Source organism: Amphiura filiformis, chromosome 12 (genome assembly GCF_039555335.1).
Source record: "Amphiura filiformis chromosome 12, Afil_fr2py, whole genome shotgun sequence".
NCBI lineage: Eukaryota > Metazoa > Echinodermata > Ophiuroidea > Amphilepidida > Amphiuridae > Amphiura > Amphiura filiformis.
In genome coordinates this window covers 27,722,914-27,744,976 of record NC_092639.1, presented here as the reverse complement: position 1 = coordinate 27,744,976, position 22,063 = coordinate 27,722,914, and the positions used below count along the sequence as shown (strand labels likewise).

At 37.5% G+C, this 22,063-nt stretch overlaps 2 pseudogenes; both read right to left on the bottom strand.

Annotated features, from left to right (window-relative positions):
- Nucleotides 1-13,902: 13,902 nt before the first annotated feature.
- LOC140166740 (very long chain fatty acid elongase 6 pseudogene) lies at nucleotides 13,903-14,706 on the bottom strand (annotated as a pseudogene).
- Nucleotides 14,707-15,653: 947 nt separating this feature from the next.
- On the bottom strand, nucleotides 15,654-16,475 carry LOC140166739 (very long chain fatty acid elongase 6 pseudogene; annotated as a pseudogene).
- Nucleotides 16,476-22,063: the final 5,588 nt, after the last annotated feature.

The following is a 22,063-nucleotide window of genomic DNA, read 5'->3' as shown; positions in this document are numbered from 1 at the left end:
GTTCAATTTCAGTCCTTTTTTCCAGATTTTTCAATACTTTTTTTTTAATGATATAAAATTATAATGATTTTCTTCAGAAAGTGAAATTGGCGATATCAATATTATTGGATATTTGATTTTTTTATGGATATATCGATGGTCCTTACACACTGCTAAACTGTTTTTTTTAAACACAAGAATGCAGTGGTTTACAGTAGAGAAATGTCCTAATTCACACAGGTTGGGCTATGTATTAAGCTACTAGGCATACCGTATTCGTTCCAATAAGCGCCCATACCCAATAAGTGCCCACCCAGGGTATTTTCAATTTGCTCAAGGGTACATGTTGAAGTGACTGATAGACGTTGATACAGTGAAATAGCTTGAGGATTTGAAGTCCTGTGTAAACTTGCAATACATTTACCGCATCAGACAACCAGGTACAAAATGAGCGCCCACCCAAAATGACTTAGTAAAGTGCTCTGGTCTCTTATTGGAATGAATACGGAACGTCTTTTGGCTGTGATCTTTAAACAACAACAACAACAACAACAAAATTTAAAGAAAGAAAAAAATAAATCTGACCAACCAATTCTTCTGCTTGGAGAGGATGTATGGACTTGATTCAATCTTGAGTTTTGATCCAATTTCATGTAAAACAGTACACTCAAAACTTGCTTAAACTGATGCAAGTAAAGAAGAATTTGTTAGAGGGCGCTTTGGTACTTATTTAAATAATGGTACAATATTGAGCAAATGTACAAAATGATTCCAAACTGTATTACAGCTTATTTTCAAAAAGAAATAATTAATGATTCAGGATAATTTTCAGAATGTACTTAAATTTATTGGAATATTTTGCAATATCAATATATGGATAATAAATATTTTTCATTGATATTATGCAACTAGGTGACAGTGAAAGTAAGGTGGTTCAAAGCATATTGAGTATACTCTGGGGCAAAAGGAAAATTAATGCTGCACCACTCTCTATATTATAATACATCTCTTTGTTATAAGTCAAAAAAGATTTATATTTTAGCAAAAACAAAGTACAGGAAACAATCTTTTTTTACATAATCTTAGCCTGTTGTATGCAATCTAATAGTTTTAATTTAAATTTACGGTTGTTGGCAATAGTTAAATCTCAAGATCCGACATCGACAAGTTGTTGACAAAGCATTTACAAGACATTTACTGGTAGGGATAATATGTGACATGATCAAGGGGAATGAGTCGCATGTCGACCCTGGTCGAAAATAAGTTTTACATATGTGACATGATCAAGGGGAATGAGTCGCATGCCTACCCTGGTCGAAAATAAGTTTTATGTATGTTCCTAATGAGGACATTTAGAGGTTTCAAAAACTGAAAACCCCATGCTGATACAACTTTTCTTTGCGAAGTTACGTCACTTGATCAATCGCTGAAAACAATATAAAGCTAAAGAATTTTAACACTTTCTTTGCCAATATCTCAAAATCAATATTAATGATATCCAACTCATTGCCCTTGATTGTGTCACACATGTTTCTTAAGAGGACATTTGGAGCTTTCTGAAACTGAAAACCCCATGTTGATACGACTTTTCTTTGCAAAGTTACATCAATTTATCAATCGCTGAAAACAAAAGAATTTTAACACTTTGCCAATATCTCAAAATCAATATTAGCAACATCCGACTCATTTCCCATGATCGTGTCACATATGCATGGGTACAGTGGTATATCTAACTTGGCTGGTGTGCAAGTAAGTGTTGACCATTAGGCTGAATAAATTAATGTTTTGGTTCTCGTCTCCTCCCTCCTCAATTTCTTTTTAATGCTTTAAGAAAACATAAATATATATAAATAAGTTTATTAGACAACACAGATCACTTCCAAGTCTTTTGTGGTACTCTTGAGTGAGAGTTTATCCTTCACAATCTCACATCTGAAAAGAAAGAAAAGGCCGCCTCATTTTCTCAAGCGCTGTATGAAAAGACCGAAAGCAACTAACGATGCTAATTTTACATTGAAAAAAAATAAATAAATAAAACCTTCCTCCAGGTCATCAATTCATGATGGGACCAAAACCCCAGGACCAAAACATTAATTTTATTTGGCCTTATGACTCAAATTTCAAATAGCATTAGGGACTGTTCACAAACACTTGTTGGGGGGGCCTGATGCAAAAAGGGGGCCCTGAATTTTTTTTGACCCTCCTAAGGGGGGGGGGGCTGAAAAAAATGACCACAAATTTTCCTGGGAAAATTGAGTTTATATGCTTTTCTATGGGGTTGACCCATAATTTTCATGTCAAAAAGGGGGCCCTGAAATTTTTCAGGTTTGTAAATGGGGCCCCGAAAATTTTTTGCAATGAAATTTTTTTGCATCAGGCCCCCCTTACAAGTGTTTGTGAACGGTCCCTTACCAGCAAGTGGTAGGCTAGGCAGTACATTATACAGCTGGCAAATACTCATTTTCAACCTAGGCGTCCTCAATGTATAAGCCAACATGTACGCTTCAGTAATCATTTTATAATATAACAACTTCAGAAAATGTAGCATTTCTAAAAAAAGATATATTCAATATGCTATGGACCCTGGGGGCACTCGTGTGTAAATGTAAGCATCCATGTGAATTAACTTGCAAAAATAATCCCTAAAAATGGTACATGTTACCCATGTACATTTTACACAAAAATACCTTTCAAGCAAGGACTTGTTTTAAATATTTTCTTTCCGATTCATGTTTTCAAATTTTCTAATAAAAATGGTCAGAAAAATTGACATAGCTGCATACAATGATAATTTATAGATACATAGCATATAGCCCATCTGAGATTAGGTAATTTTGAAACCTAAAAGAGCATGGTCTTGAAAAAACTCCCCTTTTTATGAAATTAGCATATGCTAATAAACTACCATAATCATTGTTTTTGTTCACATGCATGCTTACAACTTTAATATGCGAGTGGCTCATGGGCTACAGGGGGAGTGGGGGGGGGGGCCTAATTTTTGCAGAGCGGTGCCTAACTTTGTGTGGGCGCCGAGCCGCTGCTCAGCCCAGGGGCTCGGCGCCTACAAAAGCCTATGGTGCCCCTTATTGAAAATTCCTGGATCCGCCCCTGCAGCTTTACAACTTGATATTTAAAAGATGCTGCCATAAATGATGAAAAATGTCTAAATTATGTTTCAAAATGCCATCTTCAATTGTCCTCTAATGTATGAATGTGTGTGATGTGTACAACCCTTGAAGTGTGTTCTTGTGCCATTTTGTTTTCTAAAATACAAAAGAATGTTATTTTTCAGTTTCTTGATTCTCCTGTGCTGGTCCTATCATTTGTATGTGAAAAAAACAATCACAATTATTATGTGATTTGTCTGAAATAAAAAGCAAAATTATAGAAGATAAATGTCATTTTCATGTTCTTATTTCTTGACCAGATTTGGTAAATTTGTATTAGGAATGTTCTAACTACATTCACTTTGGCACGGTTGTTTGATGGGATCATTTATTAGTTTTTCAAACAAGACATGTACAACGCAATGTTTAGGCTGCATACTAATGTACGAGGGGGTATCCAAAAGTTGTTGACATCACCCAGAAGTGAAAGAGCTATACCGATGAAATTTTGTCAGTGTAATCACTGGTCCTTATGTACATTATGGTCCAAAAATGGTCTCATAAGTATGTTTACTTTCTTCACAGGTGGCGCTAGATGGGAAGTAGGTGCATAACCTTTTCATGATAAGATCCTCCACTTCCTGGAGTTTTTTCACTGTGGCTGCATCATCCGTAAGTGATGGACGTCCACTTCTTGGCTCATCTGTGAGGGACATGTGGCCAGTTTGGAAATTCCTTTTTCAAAAAGCAATAGTGCCATAAGATGGGCAATCATCACCGTAGATTGCTTTCATTTCATCATAGATTTTCTGAGCATTGTAGGCCTAACCCTACAAATGCAGGAACTTAATCACGCTGCGTGCCTCAATTTTCACCAACTTGCAGGTTGTGCGCCTACTGCCCATCTAGCGCCACCTGTAAAAAAAAAAGTGAACATACTTATGAGACCATTTTTGGACCATAATGTACATAAGGACCAGTGATTACACTGACAAAATTTCATCGGTATAGCTCTTTCACTTCTGGGTGATGTCAAAAACTTTTGGATACCCCCTCGTATACAGATGCTTTTGAGTCATTTTCAACTTTAATTTCCCCCTTATTTACAACATTATTCACTTTCACAGCATTTTTAAAGCTTTTTCGGATATAAAATGTATCTATTTATGACAAGATTGATTGGCGCTATTTAGATACTGCAAATTACTCTTTCAGGCTTTTAATAAAAATAATTCCTTTTATTTTTTTGATGAAATATGTTTATAAAATATCTTTGTTGCTTGTTTCACCTATTACATCTGTTTAAATGGCAGTATTGATTACCTACCCTTTGCAAATTTGATTTATGATAAATGGCGCCATCTATATTTTGCATTTTCTTAATAATGAAGTCAATTCTATATACATCGAACAACCGTGTTGGTACATTGTTTAATACGAGGGTCATTCAAAAAGTTCTACCTCCACCGTCATATTTCTGTTATCTTAAGGACCAGGAAGTTGAAATTGCTTATGATTATACTCTAAAATCTTGGCTGCAAAGTAAGTTATTTGATTAAAATGTGATTTTTGGTTGTTAAGATGTGTTGGTTAAAGCGAATACAGATTTGGTATATCGGAAACGGTCTGAAAAGAAGGCTTATTTTGATTAAAATGGTAGGCCACATCTGTGTGGAAATCATTAGAGATTAATTTCTGAAAATGATTGTATTGCTTTATTTTTGTTCAAATAATTTAATCAATATATAATGCTTGCAGGTAGTACAGTTTTACTGGGTATCATGTTTTTTGCACAACAAAACCGATACATGTTAAGGATAGCTAGCCTTCATGTTGACCCTTTTCCATAGGTTGTTGACTTCGATTAGGTGAGCACTAATGCACTTGGTTCAAGTCGTATTAATTGGATCATAAGTTAAATTCAAATAAGTTTTATGCACATTTTTTGTATTTTGTAAGTATGTACAAGGTTATAGTGTATGTAATTGGTGTAAAAATTGCTCAGAATGTGGTAAAAGCATGAAACTTGGCACAAGTACTCGTAACAACATTACAAACATTTTCAGGGGTAGTGCCAATTTGAATTCTGTGTTCCTTAGCAACGGTTGCTAGGCAACATATTTTGCATAGAAACCAGCATATACGGTGGTCAGAGACCATATTATATGGCAGATACTCCTGTATTCTTATGCCTAACATATCAATCTGCATGTTTACATGCATTTGGATCACTTTTAATAGGTTTTTACAGTTACTAGACACTATTTTCCCTAGCAACCATTACAAATTAACATATTTCCCTAGCAACCAGTGCAACAGTATGGTCTCCGATTGTTTTTAATGTGTATATTATGTATCTCCATTTATATTGTGATACTAGCATCTGTAGCCATCATATTACACCTCAGAAGGGCAGAGAAAGGTGAAGGACTTGAAGGACTTGCCTCTTTCTTATAGTGAAATAAAGCCTGCAGGTCTACCTTCAAGAGCTGGTAACATGACCTCATCCTGCGAGAATCTAAGTAATATCCACTGAGTCCAACATATCTTAGGCAGCATATCATGCCAGCCATCTACTAGAACCAAATATCTTGCCTTCTATAAATGCAATGCTGCCCCTCTTTGCTGAAGAAGTAAGTTCTCCTTCAATGTTGCGTTACTGCTTTGACATAATTTACGCCGCTGTGCAATATACCAACCCTGGTCAGACTCCAGTGATAACAGTTGACCAATCTCTCTTTGCCAAAATGAAGCAGCTACAATGGTCCATGGACAATCTGTATGGCGAAGACAAGTTTGTACTGCTTTTTTGGGGGCTGCATACAGAGATGACCGCCAACAAAGACTTTGGCTACTGGTTGGAAGGTAGTGGTTGGGTGGAAGCTCTTCAAGAGGCAGAAATTGCAACTCCAGGAATTGCTGAATCGTTCCTGAAAGCCTCCCATGTCACCCGTGCCCGACATGCCCATCAGGTTTAATACTGCTTGTGCATTACATATCCTCATGAGGAAAGCATACGATGTGTTTTTGGATGACCTCCCTAAGGTCCCCCCGACAGTTTCAGCTGCTGGTGTGCACGACGGAGGGATAAGCATCCTCAGTTCCTATACTGGTACACAGCACTTGAGTTGCAGCTGCTAATGTTGGCATTTGTGTGTTCTTTACGGATAGGAGACTTTGATCTGTACGTACACACACTAACCAAGCGGACACCTTGGTTCTTCAGTCTAAACCACACACGCTATGCCCGATGGATGTCTTTTCATGTAAGAGATATGTGTATCCTCGATGCAATCCATCCTGATTTTATTCCGGAATGGCAAGTTCGTCCTGGCCAAGTCTCAGAGAAAATTCTCCTTGACCATGGCCATCAGCAAAATAATGGAGTGATGAAAGATGAAGGTGGAATAATAAAGGATGGAGCCGCTCTTTTGCGATGGGCTGTAGCTGGGCCAGAACTCATTCGCATCATTTCTGAGTTTGAAGCATCCATTGTAGCAAAGAGAGAGAATGCCAGTCAAACAAACCACCATGAGCTAACATCTTACTTCACTGGTGGATGTAATCGATGACATGGGAAAGCCATTTGAGGAGGAGAGTTCAGACATTCTCAGACTACACTAAAGGGACATAATGGATAAGGAATCAATTGAGTGACTCACATCCATACAAGAGCAGTATGCAAGCTATGTGGAGGAGCGTTTTGAGACAAATAACAAGCCAATAACAGCTCCCATCACCAGATACAAGGTGATATAAGCAAGCACAACGCTCTAATAAGGCAGGTTCAAAGGTCAACCTTCTCCAAAGTGAATCTTCTCTCTTCTCAAGGCAGTATATTGCATGCCAGACAAGAGATGGTGACCTGGACAACTTTTTCGGCCACGAGAACCACCCATTTCCATCATCTCTATCTTCTTATGGGCAGCATCGTTTGCCGTTGCAGAAGTCTCACCTTATGCATTGTCTTGAGCAACACGTGGAAACTACATATAATGCAAGGCCAAGAACTGATGTGAGCATAATGGACGGTGCGGTACTCGTCAGCATTCAGAAACCTGTCAGATGCAAGGTATTTGGTGACTACACTGCTAAGGTGTTTGTTCCTTACATCCAGAGGGAACAAAATCAGGCTCAAAGAGTAGACATTGTGTGGAAGCAGTACTTCGGTAACAGTCTAAAATCACAAACCAGAGAAAAGCGTAGAACAGGACCAACTCAAGGAAGATGTGTGGAGTTGTCTAGTCCCGTACCAAGGAACTGGAAACCGTTCATCCGCTTGAACGAGAACAAGACAGAGTTGTTCAAACTCTTTAACAGTGAACTTATCACAAGTGCAACTGCAGAAAAGTCTCTCGTTGTTACCAATGGCGACACTGCACTCTGCTCGACCCCTTTCTCGAGACATGACCAACTTAGCTCCTTGCACCCATGAGGAAGCAGATTCCAGAATCATGGTACCGTTGCAGATGCCATCATGCTGGGCTTTCAAAGGACCCTCGTTCGAACAGTAGATACTTACATAGTTGTGCTTGCAGTAGCTGCTCTGCCACAGCTAGGAAGAGCAGAACTTTGCATTGAGCAAATATCTGAAGAGACAGGAGCTTCATTGTAGTATTTCACTATACTTCACTATGACAGGACAGCAATATGCACCTCTATCAATGAAAGTTCGAAAGCTTCTCTTTGCTGTTCACACACAAAGGCCATCAGATGTCATCTCTTCCTCCCACCAGGGCTGCTATACAGCAACATATCAGAAGAGCAGTCTTGCAAGGTGGACATATCTGGGCTAGTATTACGGTACCATATCGTCAAATGCCATCGCCTGCTGACCGGGGTTGTAGTGGACACATTTGCCAGATACTGGAGTGTCTTGACCAGAGTTGCTGAAGTGTGCATGTAGGAGCAGATGTAGAGACTGTAAATGTGTAAGGGCACTCTTAAAATGCACTGTATATTGCACATGCAAGGGCGATTGTGACAATGCCTAACTGTGGCAAGGTCCATAAACAGTCTTAAGGTCATATGAACTTGAAAATGACTGGATACTAACTTTGAATGTGCTGATGCCTTCAAGTATCAGCAGAATATGTAATATGAATATAGTAAATTTCACACTATTATTCCAACTAACCAGCTAACTGGCTGAAAGTTATATTATTTTGCTCAATAGTATATATAGTTCCTAGCCAGTTACATAGATTTGCCTTATAATACATACATACATACATACATACAAATGAGATTTATAAGGCGCCTATTCAATAAGATCTAGGCGCATAACAAAAAGAGCGAACCTCAAACAAGCAAGATGAAACAAAAATAAGCAATGCAAAAAACAATTAATAAGGATACAAATATGATTTTAACAATGTTTTGAAAGTGTTGGTGGTTGGTGCTTCCCGGATGGATATGGGCAGTGTGTTCCAGGTGCGTGGACCAGCGACATAGAAGGCCTGATCACCAATTGTTTTGGATGTCTTTGGGATGTGCAGTCGACTAATATACCTATAATATAATAATGTAGACTAATATAACTTTAAACAATTGTTGCTAGGTAATTTGTTGCCTAGCAACTGTTGCTAGGGCTTCTTTAGATTTTTAATGACCTTAGAATAGTCTGCTGATAGTTCTGATGTCCTGAAACATTATTATCAACCGATCTAAATCGTTTAAAAGGGACTGAAAAGGTCCAATTAGCTGGTTACTAAGGTAATTCCCTACCCTAGCAACGGTTGCTAAGTAACACTTTGCTATTTTTGGCACTACCCTAGAAATGATCAGTAGAGCCCAAAGAACAACTGTGCCAAGTTTGGTGCTTTTACCACATTCTGAGCAATTATGGCAATATATTGCACCAATTACATACACTATTATTAACAAATTGTTCATCTTGCCTGACACGTAAGATAATGGAGGTAGAACTTTTTGAATGACCCTCGTAGAACGGTTAGGTAAAACTATCCAACCAATATCACTCCCTCTTTAGTTGGGTAACATTAATTATATTATTTACCTGACAAAAGCAGGGACTGTTCTTTGGAATTGGCAGGAGAGCATTAAATAGCTCTTCTGGAGCCTTCAAGGAGAGCTGTTTAGAGCATTTACAATAGAATGTAAGGAGAGAATGGTCAACTAAGGAGAGGTAAAAATCAATATCAGATTTAACAAGAGCAGTATTGCTCTCGCTCTCCTCAAAAGACAGTCGCTGCAAAAGGGTTGTTCATAGGGCAGCTATTGTGTGGTAAAATTTTATCCAACCATTTGATAAAGCTTAATAGAAATTTAGAAAAGGCAAAATATTTACTATTCTGGCACGGTTGACTTTCACACAGTGTGTTGGGCCCACTTGAGTATTAATACTTTGCCGGATAAAGACTTAACAAAAAGTAACGCAGTCGTTGCAAATACGTCTATAGCTTCAGAACTATAACAATATTTTAATATTGTGTTGTATTTATACATTTCATGAAGTCTTTAGATAAACACATTCATTGACAGAAAATTTTCAAACAAAATCTCTTGCCATACTTGTGAAACTAAAAGTATTTACTCACTAAAAGTACTTACCTTAAGTCAGGAGGGCTAGAAACATGGTGAAATGGGCAAGGGGCACAGCAGAGGTGACAAAATCACAGGACTGGGCACGTAGATTCTTCCTGGATATTCTTTGGGCCACTGATGAATTTCAGGATAGACCCCAAAACTTGGGGCCTATATAGAACCCAATAAAAGGGCACCAAATATCACATGGGTCAAATTTTGAAGTGTTAAAGTGCACTACACCAATGTATACAACAGGCTATAAGGATTCGGGAAAAGTATAGTTGATCCTATTTTTTGTCTCGCCTGAACTATGTTTTCAGGGCGAGACTTTAATAGTAATCACTATGGCGTGGGGGGGGGGGTCAGGGGTGTGCTCGGAAAAGCTTGTATTATGAACACGTTATCTTGAGAACCATAAAGGCTATGATGATGAAACTTGGTATGGGGTAGCACAAAGATACTAATTTATGCATATTTTTATGTGTATCAAGCAAAATGCCTTGTGAACAGACAATTGCAGATCCGTATGGGGTACAGTGACGTAACTTGGTGGGGAGTAGCGGGCTAGAGGTAATCTCGACCCGATTATTGGAAGGTCATCTGAGGTCAAATTACTAAAAACTCGTATGGGCATGAAGCTTGATGGGTACATTAAGAGTCAAATTTTAGGTCTTTTTGGGGTCATCCGAGGTCACCCATCCGAGGTCAAATTACTAAAAACTGTGGTATGGGCCATATGGTGGTCAAAACTGGGTGGGTAAGTCATCATTTATGGCCAAATTTTTGGAAGGTCATTTCAAGGTCATCCGAGGTCACCCATGGGGGTCTTGAGGTCAAATTACTCAAAACTGTCGTATGGGCATGAAACTTGGTGGGTACAGTCAACATTTTTGGAAGGTCTTTTTAGGGTCTCCAGGGGACATCTGGGGTCAAATTAGTATACACTGTCGGATGGGCATGAAACTTGCACCATCCATCAGCCAGGTAAACGGCCCAGCCGAGAACCGCCAAATGCATTTAGTAAACAGTAGGGTAAAGTTTTGACCACCATATGGGTCAAACATTGCTTCGATTTTGAAACTTGGTGGGTACAGCCAACATTTAGAGTCAAATTTTAGGAAGGTAATTTCAGGGTATCCGAGGTCATCCAGGGGTCAAAGTACTAAAAAATGTATGGGCATGAAACTTGGGGGGTACAGTCAACATTTAGTGTCAAATTTTTGGAAGGTCATTTCGGCGTCATCCGAGGTCACCCAGGGGTCAAATTACTAAAAAAATGTTGTATGGGCATGAAACTTGGTGGGTACAGCGAACATTTAGAGCCAACATTTTGGAAGGTCATTTTTGGGTCATCCGAGGGCACCCAGGGATCATCTGAGGTCAAATTACTAAAAACCTGTATGGGCATGAAACTTGGTGGGTAGAGTCAACATTTAGAGTCAAATTTTTGGAAGGTCATCTCGGGGCCATCCGAGGTCACCCAGGGTCATCTGAGTTCTAATTACTAAAAACTGTCGTATGGGCATGAAACTTGGTGGGTAGTAAACATTTAGAGCCAAATTTTTGGAAGGTCATTTCAGGGTTATCCGTAGTCACCCAGGGTCATCTGAGGTCAAATTACTCAAAACTGTCGTATGGGCATGAAACTTGGTGGGTACAGTCAACTATTATCCAGGGGTCAGCTGAGGTCAAATTACTAAAAACTATCGTATGGCCTTGAAACTTAGTAGTACAGTCAACATTTTGGAAAGTCTTTTTAGGATCTCCAGGGGACATCTGAGGTCAAATTAGTAAAAACTGTCGGATGGGCATGAAACTTGCACCATCAGCCAGGTAAACCCAGCCGAGAACCGCCAATGTATTTACTTCTACCAAGGCGGTAAGGTAAAGTTTTCAGGCCCGTAGGCAAGATTTATTGGGATGCTGATTTTTAAAAAGTGGACCTTTTTTTTCTAAATTTTGACATTTTTGGACGGGCGAAATTTTGACATTTTTGGACCAAAAAGGCATAAAAAAAAAAAAGTTTTGACCATCGTATGGGTCAAATTTCAAACATTGCTCCGATTTTGATATAAAATTGGATCGATTGAGCCCTTATTTATTGGTCGAGCTATGAGTTTTAAAATATTGGACGAGTTGTAGTCGAGTCCAATATTTTAAAACTCAAAGCTCGACCAATAAATATTGGGCGTAAAGCATCCAATTGTTTTGGATCCAATATTTTTACACACTTGGATTCATCAAAACATATAATAATGTATCAAATTGTTCATCTACATAACAAATATAGGTTTTGCGCATTATGTTTATTGGGTTTATTTCCCATGATTACACAGATGAAATAGGTCAACGAGCACTAAACTCCTATAGGTGATAGTCTCAATTTCCCAACGAAACTCATATTGATGCCTTTTTGGGCGAAAAATGCAAAGCATTATTCGTCCTTATTGCGATGGGTTTTGGCATACTTATTTCCTCACAGCGTTGCAGAATAAAAAATAAAATAATCGTGCTGTCTATGTAATCAGGAAACTACAGAGGCGATAGTGTACATTTAAATTTGTCATTACTACTTCATGTTGATATTCAAACAGTGCTATAAAGTTGTCTTACCAAGGAATGTGTTTGTATTAAAAGAAATAATTGTTTTACAACTTGGATGAACTAGAATTACTTTTATGCAAATCCGAAAATTGCAACAGATATTTTTCATTTCTTTAAGATTTAGCGGTATTGCCAGATTGTACGTACAGTTGGGCTACATTAATAGCCTCATTATAGTTTTATTGATACTGGCAAAATACTTGCCTGTATGTGCTTGTTGTTCTGCTATCTAGCGTATAGAATCTGTTAACGATACTTTAACATGTTTAACCACACAGTCAATTAATTTATGTCAACATGACCTTTTCACAAGGCTGTGTTTATATAACTGAATTCAGTATACAAACACAACCTTGAGTAAATTAGAGAGAGTACTTAAGGGTCCGGGAATGGGCGATTCGATAGTATTTTTCGTGGGACATGAGAGCACATCAGACATATGGAATTGCATTCCTAATACGAAGAATGTCTTTCTGATATCAAATAATTTTCATTTTTTGAAAATCACGATCTAATAGGCCTACAAATTTTATGACAAATTATTAAAATTTGATATTTTTCATATTTTTGATATATAACAGTCCTCGAAGTAAATTTTATAAATCTAATGACATATATTCTTAAAGTGTATGTAGCTGGGAGGAAAAGCCGTTCAATTGAAAAATTTTGACCTTTCATATTGAAAATATGGACTCAATATCTTCAATACGAAAGGTCAAAATTTTCAATTGATCGTCGGCTTTTTCATCCCACCTACATACACTTTAAGTAAAAATCATCATTTGCGAATTTCAAAAAATCAAAATTATTTTATATCAAAAGGACATTCTGCGTATTCAGAATGCAATTCAACATGTCTGATGTGCTCTAATGTCCCACAATAATACTGTCCAAACGTTCATACCCCATCCCTTAAATGGGGAAACTTAGGCAGGCGATAAAGAGAAAATATATTTACTTTAGCACTTACGTACCCTGTCAATTGAGACTTAATGTCTGTTAAGTGAGGGCTGTTATTTGAACAGTTATGGGATTAGTTAATAATATTATTTTGATAAGTCTCAGGTGGTGGTCGCAGTGCATTCTCTAAATTCAGTAAATTTCCACCGTCAACCGTGTAATTGAATGGGATTATTTTGAAATTTTAAAACGCTTGAAATATCACAAACAAATAGGCCTATGTTAATAAATAATATAAATACAAGCTAAAACCGTTGGGGTTCGATACCCGGTTCGATAATGATCGATGCGAATTATAGAAACAGTTCAAACAATAAAATAACTACACCTTTATCTTGACACTTCCTCATTTGTTCGCCCTGTTCCTTTTTAAAGGAATTTTTATTTTTGACCGGGTGATCTTGTCTTACTATAAACTCGCAAGAACAGTACAGAAGGTGAGTCGGTGAAGAATTCTCTGTTGTACCGTGAATGTTTCAAAATAGCACATTTAATATTATGATAAACAGTAGTGTCTGTTCGGCCCCAAATTATATTACATTGTAGTGTTTAAAATAGTGTCTGTTCCGCCCAGAGCTAGCTTTACAAGTTTCATCTCATTGCGCCAGAAGTGCAGTGAGCTTCAGATCCATCATGCCATAGAGTTCGTGAGAGATGTAAGACATTTTGATTGTATATATAAAAATAATCATGTCAAGTGTTTTCATTTGGTTTTACCGTCGTACTTTGATGGTCGAGGTATCAGATAATTTGCATAAAAGAAATATGCAAAGAGTATACCAAAAGATACATACATCATCATACCAAAAGCTACTCTACCATCAGTAATGTCACACGCACCTCCATTCCATTTAACCCTAAACGCATACGTCACAAAATACGTGCCCATTATCATCTGCAATATCTGCAAAGTGGTGATACACATAGGTATCAAAGTTGGTGGTTTGTATCCTGCAGCGCGAAAGGCATAGTAAGAGTACATAATAGAGTGAACGATGAAGTTCATTGTGACAAACCATCGCGATACGGGAGTTCTACCACTGAACATGTAGAAGCTGAAGATCACTACGGATGCGTGATGGTACCAGTGAAGGAAGATCAGATTCTGCTTTCTTAAGATGATGAAAAGTGTGTCCACTAACTCGGGAATTTTGGATACCACAAAAAGCAATATCCAGATGGAACGGTATTTGGCATCAAAGTACTTACTGTCGCAGATGCTCGCGTGTAACCCATCACGAGCAACGATGTTGATCATAACAGGAGCATCGCGTAAGGTGCCGATGATGCTGAACACGGCGAGCAGAATATTCCAGGCAAGAAGTGGTCTTCGAAGCTTGAAACCGCCCAAAGGTGACATCCAACTACGTCCGATAGATACGAGAATAACGTACAAGAAAACTATTGGAAAAGTAAAACCAGTCCAATTGTTGTCTGCCCATTTTACCCAGGAATCGACATTGAAGTTCTCTTCAAAATCGTAGTTTCGCATCTGCCAGTCTGCCATAGTTGATTCAATATTTGGCGGCAATCGTCAAAATATCATAGATCAAGAATTGTCAGCGTAGGAGAAACCAAAATGGTTTATGATGTCAAGCATTGAATGATGCAGAAAGAATAATGTTCCCTTGCGCCTTCTGCTGGAAGGTTAATTTTCTGAGCACATCACCGTGCAGATGAAAAATCCAGACGAAAAATAAATAAATTTCGAAACCGGTCGAAACCGATGTCCTTGGCTGTCCTTAGCTACATCAAACAAGTCAACGCGTCAATATCATCACGATCATAGTATAAAAGTTTTTTTAACCAAATTAATAAACATGAAAGTTCAATGATTTTCCGATAGCAATCCAGTCATAATAAGTTTTTTCGTCGTGCAAGTTTCTGAAGGATAACGTGATTATTATTAACCAATGGGCTGCGTCCTGGCGCACTACGTCATCAAATCGAACGATCGTATTGCATCGTGGTGTAACGTTGTGCATGGGATCCTCGGATGACCTTTGGTCCTGTCAGTTGTGTTTGAACAAGTTTTCTGAACACGTGAACAACTGTAGGACTACTATATCGACCTTGCGATGTCGGCTGATCAGGCATGGCAAGCCGGCACAAAATGATATCGGAGTGGGTAATCAGACCATAATACAATAAGATTTGTTCTTTATTTGTCACGTTTACATTAAATAAACACAAAAGTAAATATAATTATTGGAGAATAGTTGGTGTCAAAGTTCATTGAAATACGCAACAATTTGATCATGCATGCATGCATGACACCATGTATCCTCAGTGTTTTACAATACTGACTAGAAGAAGGTTGATTGATAAAATAACAGAAATGGCTTCCGAGTGAGTTCTGCGCAAAATAGTCACCAGTCTCTAATTTTGACCTTCCAATTTACCAATTTGTAAATCTTTTTATGAATAACTATTAATGTTTATCAGATCATATTCCTACTTCGCTTTCTGTTTTTGCGGTCTCATGTAAGACTGTATAAAGAAATTGATGAACAGAATGGCAAACGTTGAGTACATAATTAGTCCATAGGCAAGTCTACCTGGAGTGAGGTCACATGGTACTCCTGACATCTTCATCGCCAGAGCGTAGAAGACAAAGAATGTTCCCAACATCATCTGGACAATTTGCGCCAATGTCACAGACATGGCTATAGGCTTAGGTAATCTATAACCAGCAGCCCGAATGGCGTAATAGGAGTACATCAACGAATGAACGGCGAAGTTCATCATAGTGAACCATCTAGCCATCTGCGTTCTACCAGTAAATTCAAAAATTGAGAACGAGACTACAGCTGCATGATGGTAAAAGTGTAAAAACGTCAGCCGCTGTTTACGGAGTACAATGAAGAGCGTGTCCACTAACTCGGGGACCTTTGAGAAGCTGAAGATCAAGGCCCAGATGATTCGGTATTTATTGTCAAAGTACTTAATGTTACAGACGCTATTATACAATCCGTCACGTCTGAAGATAGTCCATTGTACGGGATAATCGCGGTATGTCGCGAAGATGCTAAATAACGCCGCAACGATATTCCAGGCAACGAGAGGTCCTCTGAGCGAATACGCTTTCCGTGAGGACATGTAAGAGCGCCCTATAAGCACCAAGATGACATAGATGAAAGTTATAGGGAGGCTATAGATGGCCCAGTTTTTATCTAACCATGCCATCCAACCTTCCAAATCAAAGTTGTCTTCAAACGCATAGTTATTTGGTATATGCCATTCCACATGTTCCATTTGAACGTGCTTGACATCCATGTTGATGACAATGGTGATGAAGAGCGCTATAAGTTCTGCTTAGCTATCCTTGAAGTTCGTCTTTTTTATAGTCAACTATCATAGCTTTTCTTGCGAACTTGCAAGTCACCGGATATTTGTTATGATCAAACACAAAAGTTTGAAAAGTTTAGTCACTCATATATTAGGGACGCGCCATTAGACTTCAAGAGAGGGGGTTAGGAAGTTGGGGTCGGGGCAAAATTTATACACAGTTAGGTGGGGAAAGGTTTTTTTTTGTCGTTTTTTTTAGTGTTGGTGGGGAATTATTATTGTTTTTTTTGCTTATGTAGTGTGGGAAGTTTTTTTCTTCAAAACTTCCTACCCCCCCCCCCCCTTGAAGTCTAATGGTGTGTCCCTTACGATCACGCCACGATTTCGCTCACCGTGTGATGTTCAACTAGTTTGTTGTCAAAGTTCAAGTTTAATCTCAATATCTCTCACACACGTAATGCCCTCATGCGCCTCAAAAGATAAGTACATGCGATCATGCTACACTTGGCATGGCATGCTTGGTTACTGGAAAATCACGAAGGGAAGTTGAATAGAGAATATCCTAAATGCAGAAACTCCATGAATTTATCTCCATGACCAAAATCATATGATAAGATCGTCTAATCTTTATATTTCTTTTAATAATACGAACAGGTGATATTTTCCCGGGGATATTTTTTTCCGATTAAAAAAACACCAAACTCAGTTTTGATTTTTCCACACGTGGTGTAGTAGGCATCAGGGCGCGGCGCTATGTTAGTCCAGTCAAAGTGGGTTTTGACTTAGCCCTACTAGTATAGGGCCTTTTGACTGTGGTGATCCAAAACCATGCTATAGAGTATCATAAAACCTGGCTATCTCCAGAGAGCTGCTGCCAGTGACTGCTAATTCCCCAGAACGGGGACAGCGGTTTAGTGGGTTGTGAGCTGTCACTAGTCACGATTATCGCACTTTCAGTTTCCCACGCGTTTGAACGGGAATTGGATTGTGTACTTTTTCGATGTCTAGTGAGCAAATTTTTCTTTTTTTTTAGAAAATGATGTCAAATTTTCTATTCTGTATTGTTTGGTAATAATGTCTTTTGCCAATAGTATGTTCAAAGTTGTAATTTTGTGTTTTTGATCGCAAAGATCGGATATTTTCGTTCCCGATTCGAATTCTGAACCCTTCGCAAGGGTGCCGATTTCGGCAGAACTTTGACGATAATGTTGCCTTTTTGGACACTAAAATGCTTTCGATCCTTAATTTTGTTTCAACCGAGTCTTAAATTAGCAAGCACAATACGGTTGGTACCACTTTTATATACATTGATGAAATTTTAAAGATTTTTTTTCAAGTTTCTAACCGGCGCAAATCGTTAAGTGTGTATTTCCCATTGATATCCAAAATGGCGTAAGCCAGTCCTCAATATACATAGGTACGGCGTATCATGGACTGGCAAGCGAGTCTAGCTGTCACTGGGTTTTAGCATGGTGTATAATATGTGTAATAAAAAAAGGCCCTGTGGTAGGGCTAGTTTTGACTCACCACTAATTGCAACAGAATTTTTTTCACTGCTATGAATGTCAGAGATGTCCTCTGAACAGCATACAAAAAGTATACTAAAATATACTTGGTGGAAAGGTAATTTTTGTCGGGAAAAGGTCATACAGGGGTCAAATTTCAAAATCGCTCCAATCATTTTAAACACTATACCAAATTATTCCTCTAGTCTAGTCATAAGGATTCAGAAAAAATATAGTTTGCCGGCGCCATATCGTGATGTACGGTTCTTGAGTTATAACCGAAAAGGTCAAAGGTCAAATGTTGGGTTCAACAGAGGTCAAAAAAAAAATTGTCTGATTTCAAGCAAAATGGTCTCAAATTGTTCGGCTTGCAAACATAATTCATTTAAAGAATATTTGCACTGTTTATAGACTATAAGCCATGTGTCTCTACGGCCCTTGGTTTTCCACTTTCGTTGTCCACTCTTGGGCAGAACATGAAAACACAACAAATCAAGAGTTAAGATATGTCTGAATTAATATCCAAAAAGTTCCCACGTTTTACTTTTTTTGTGATTTTTGCCCAAAAATGTCAAATATTAAAATAGCTGTAACTTTCAAAATAAATTGAGTAGAAATTTCATTTCTATTGTAGATGTTACATATCACATGGATGTCTAACACTGGTGAATAAAAATGTCACAGCACAACTCTAAAATATAAAAAAAAATGGCAAAAACCATATTTTTGTGCTATTTTGGCCATTTTTGAGCTAAAAATGTAATTTTGCATGGGGAAAAAAATAAATATATAATTTATTGATTTAAAAAATATGTCATTATGTCAACCTAGTTATTCTGAACAAAAAAGTTAATGATGGTGAATGTCTGACCCATAGTTTTTGATCTATGGCCCTTTCAAATTCACATATGGATTCAAATAGCATGTTTTTGTTCAATATTTCCAATATTACGCCAAAAATGGTCCTTTTTGGCCATTTTAACCAACTTGTTAGTTTTTGGAAAGTGGGAACTTCACTTAAAAATATGAACATGTAATTGTACTTTAATATTAAGCTATTTCAAGATCCACTAGTATGCCCACTACCGGGGTAGCAGCAATTTTATCTACTTTCAATGCAGTAAAATGATGAATAAAATGATTTTGCTGCATTGAAATTAGTAAAATTTACCGATATAATTGCTGCTGCCATGGAAACCGAGCTACCAGTGGATCTACAACTAACTTAAAATAAAAGTACTATAATATATCGATAATATATGTGAAGTTCCCACTTTCCAAACACTGGAAATTTTGTTAAAATTACAAAAAAGTAGGCCTACCATTTTCAGCCTAATATTGGAAAAATTGACAAAAAGATGCTATTTTAGTCCATATGTGAATTTGAAAGGGCCATAGATCAAAAACTATAGGTCACAGACATTCACCATCATTAACTTTTTTGTTCAGAATAACTAGGTTGAAATAATGACATATTTTTTTAAATCAATAAAATATATATTAGGTTTTTTTCCCCAATGCAAAAATTACATTTTTAGCTCAAAAATGGCCAAAATAGCACAAAAATATGGTTTTTGCCAATTTTTTATATTTTAGAGTTGTGCTGTGACATTTTTATTCACCAGTGTTGGAAATCCATGTGACATGTAACATCTACAATAGAAATGAAATTTCGACTCAATTTATTTTGAAAGTTACAGCTATTTTAATATTTGACATTTTTGGGCAAAAATGGAAAAAATCACGAAAAACAAATTTTTAACCCCAAATAACTCCTAAATGAGTAAAGTAAAACGTGGAAACTTTTTGGATATTAATTCAGACATATCTTTACTGTTGATTTGTTATGTTTTCATGTTCTGCTCAAGAGTGGACAACGGAAGTGAAAGATAAATGCCCATGTCTCATAGTCTAGGTTGTTTATGCGTAACATCGAAAACTAGGTCGGGGTCAATACCGTAGAGTTCAATGGTCAATGACCTTTTTAGGTAACGAAACATCCCAGATATGGCAAACTATTCTTATTTTGGAGTGTTGTTAAAAGACGAACACATTGAGACCATTATTAAGTAAATCGGAGCATTTTGTCGAAGTTGACCCACGTGGAGCCCAAAATTTGACCTTTGACCTTTTTGCTTATAACTTGAGAATGGTACATCACAGACATGACAAATTATACTTTTTCTGAATCCTTAAGGCTAGAGGAATGCTTTTGTACCGGTATAGTTTAAAAAAAAATTAACTCAATTGTGTACGTCCATATCAAAACGATGCACTTGTCGGCTGTAGTGGCGTAGTGGTAAAAGCCTAACAATTCCCGTCGATTACGAGCTGATCAAAGTATAGCTATTATGTGAAATGAGACATGTAGCAGCCGACAAGTGCATCATTTTGATATGAACGTACACAATTTTGAAATTTGACCCCTGTATGACAAACTACCTTTCCACAAAGTATATTTTAGTATATTTTTGGTATGATGTTCAGGGGACATCTCAAAAATGTATAAAAGTGAAAAAAATTCTGTTGTAATTAGTGGTGAGTGACACCACTTTTTTGTTTAGATTGACTGGACTGGAGATAATTTGGAACCAATGATTTTTTTAGCATCTTTACACCTCAAATCATAAAAATTGGTTCCATTTTTTCTATGCTTCTCACGAGGGGTCGAAGGTCATAATGGGGCCAAAATGTAAATTTTGTTCTATCATGTTGTTATATACCTCAAATTCTTCTTCTCATTGTTAGGAATTTAAAAAAAATCAACTGTCACATTGCACTAGGGTGCTTTGGTCAGGAGTAATAGAGTAGGCTTAAGTTAGGTCAAAATTAATGTCAAAGATCTCGTGCACAGAGGCCAAATTTTCAAAATGCACCGATTCAATCGCTTTTTGTCTTAAATTACTCCTCTCAACAAACGAAATAGTAAAACAATTTGTTTGTGTTTTTTAAAATGTATAACCTCGGAATCTGATGAAATCATGGGTCAAAGGATAGGCATATGCATGTACATATTGGACTTTAGCTGCATTAACTCTGAAGGGGGGGGGGTATGACAATGCAAATTACACCAACATTGTAAATTAAGTAAATGTTTAAGATTTCCCCCAGCTTCGATGAAATCGGACCTTCTCCCAAAAGCGCAAACAAAAACATATCAAAAGTCCCCAAAAATCCCAAGTAGTGGAACTGCAAATTGGCCACTTTACAGGAGTGAAATTTCAAATTTGGTAAAATCTTGCTTAAAAAACCATACGAATGTATTGCATTTGTCATAAGGATTCAGAGAAAGCATAGTTTGACCTATCTCCGATGTACATTTCTTGAGTTATAGGAGAAAAGGTCAAATGTCAAAATTTGGACTCCACAGACCATGCACATGGGGACAAAAAATGACAAATTCTCTGATTTTGATTTTTTAAATGGTCTCACATTGTTCCGCTTGCATGCAAAAGCATTTAATAAAAAGAATGGTTTGCCATATCTCAGGTGGTTCGTTAATACCTAAATGACATGGCAAAATATATCGAATTCCATTGAGCCCTGTCGACCTTGACCTTGCGGTGTTAGGCCTTCCTATGAATGCTATGTAACAAAACAATGCACTTTTCTCATTTTCATAGTTTGATATAAAATTGGGCCCAAAATTTGACCTTCGACCTTTTTGCCTATAACTCAAGAACTTTATGTCGGAGACTGGTTAAACTATATACTTCTTCTGAATCCTTATGACCAACTTTGAAATTTTACAATCTTTCTTTTCTGTTCTCATGGCGATGACAAAGTGTTTACCACCGGGACTTCAATACAAAGCAAGTACAGTAGTACAAAAAATATGGAAAATGTTGCTTTAAAAAAATGCTGATAAGGTGTATAGGGCCTTTAGTGAGTAGGCCTATAGTGCATGCAACACCCGGGATGCAACAGTGCTTTGAAAAATTTACGCGGCACCAATTTAATGTATTTGCACTTGCTTGTATACGAATTATTTGCATATTTTTTATGGTGAATCATGCCAGTGGTTCTCCATATTTGACAGACACCATATAAAAAACGTTCAGACACGCCATG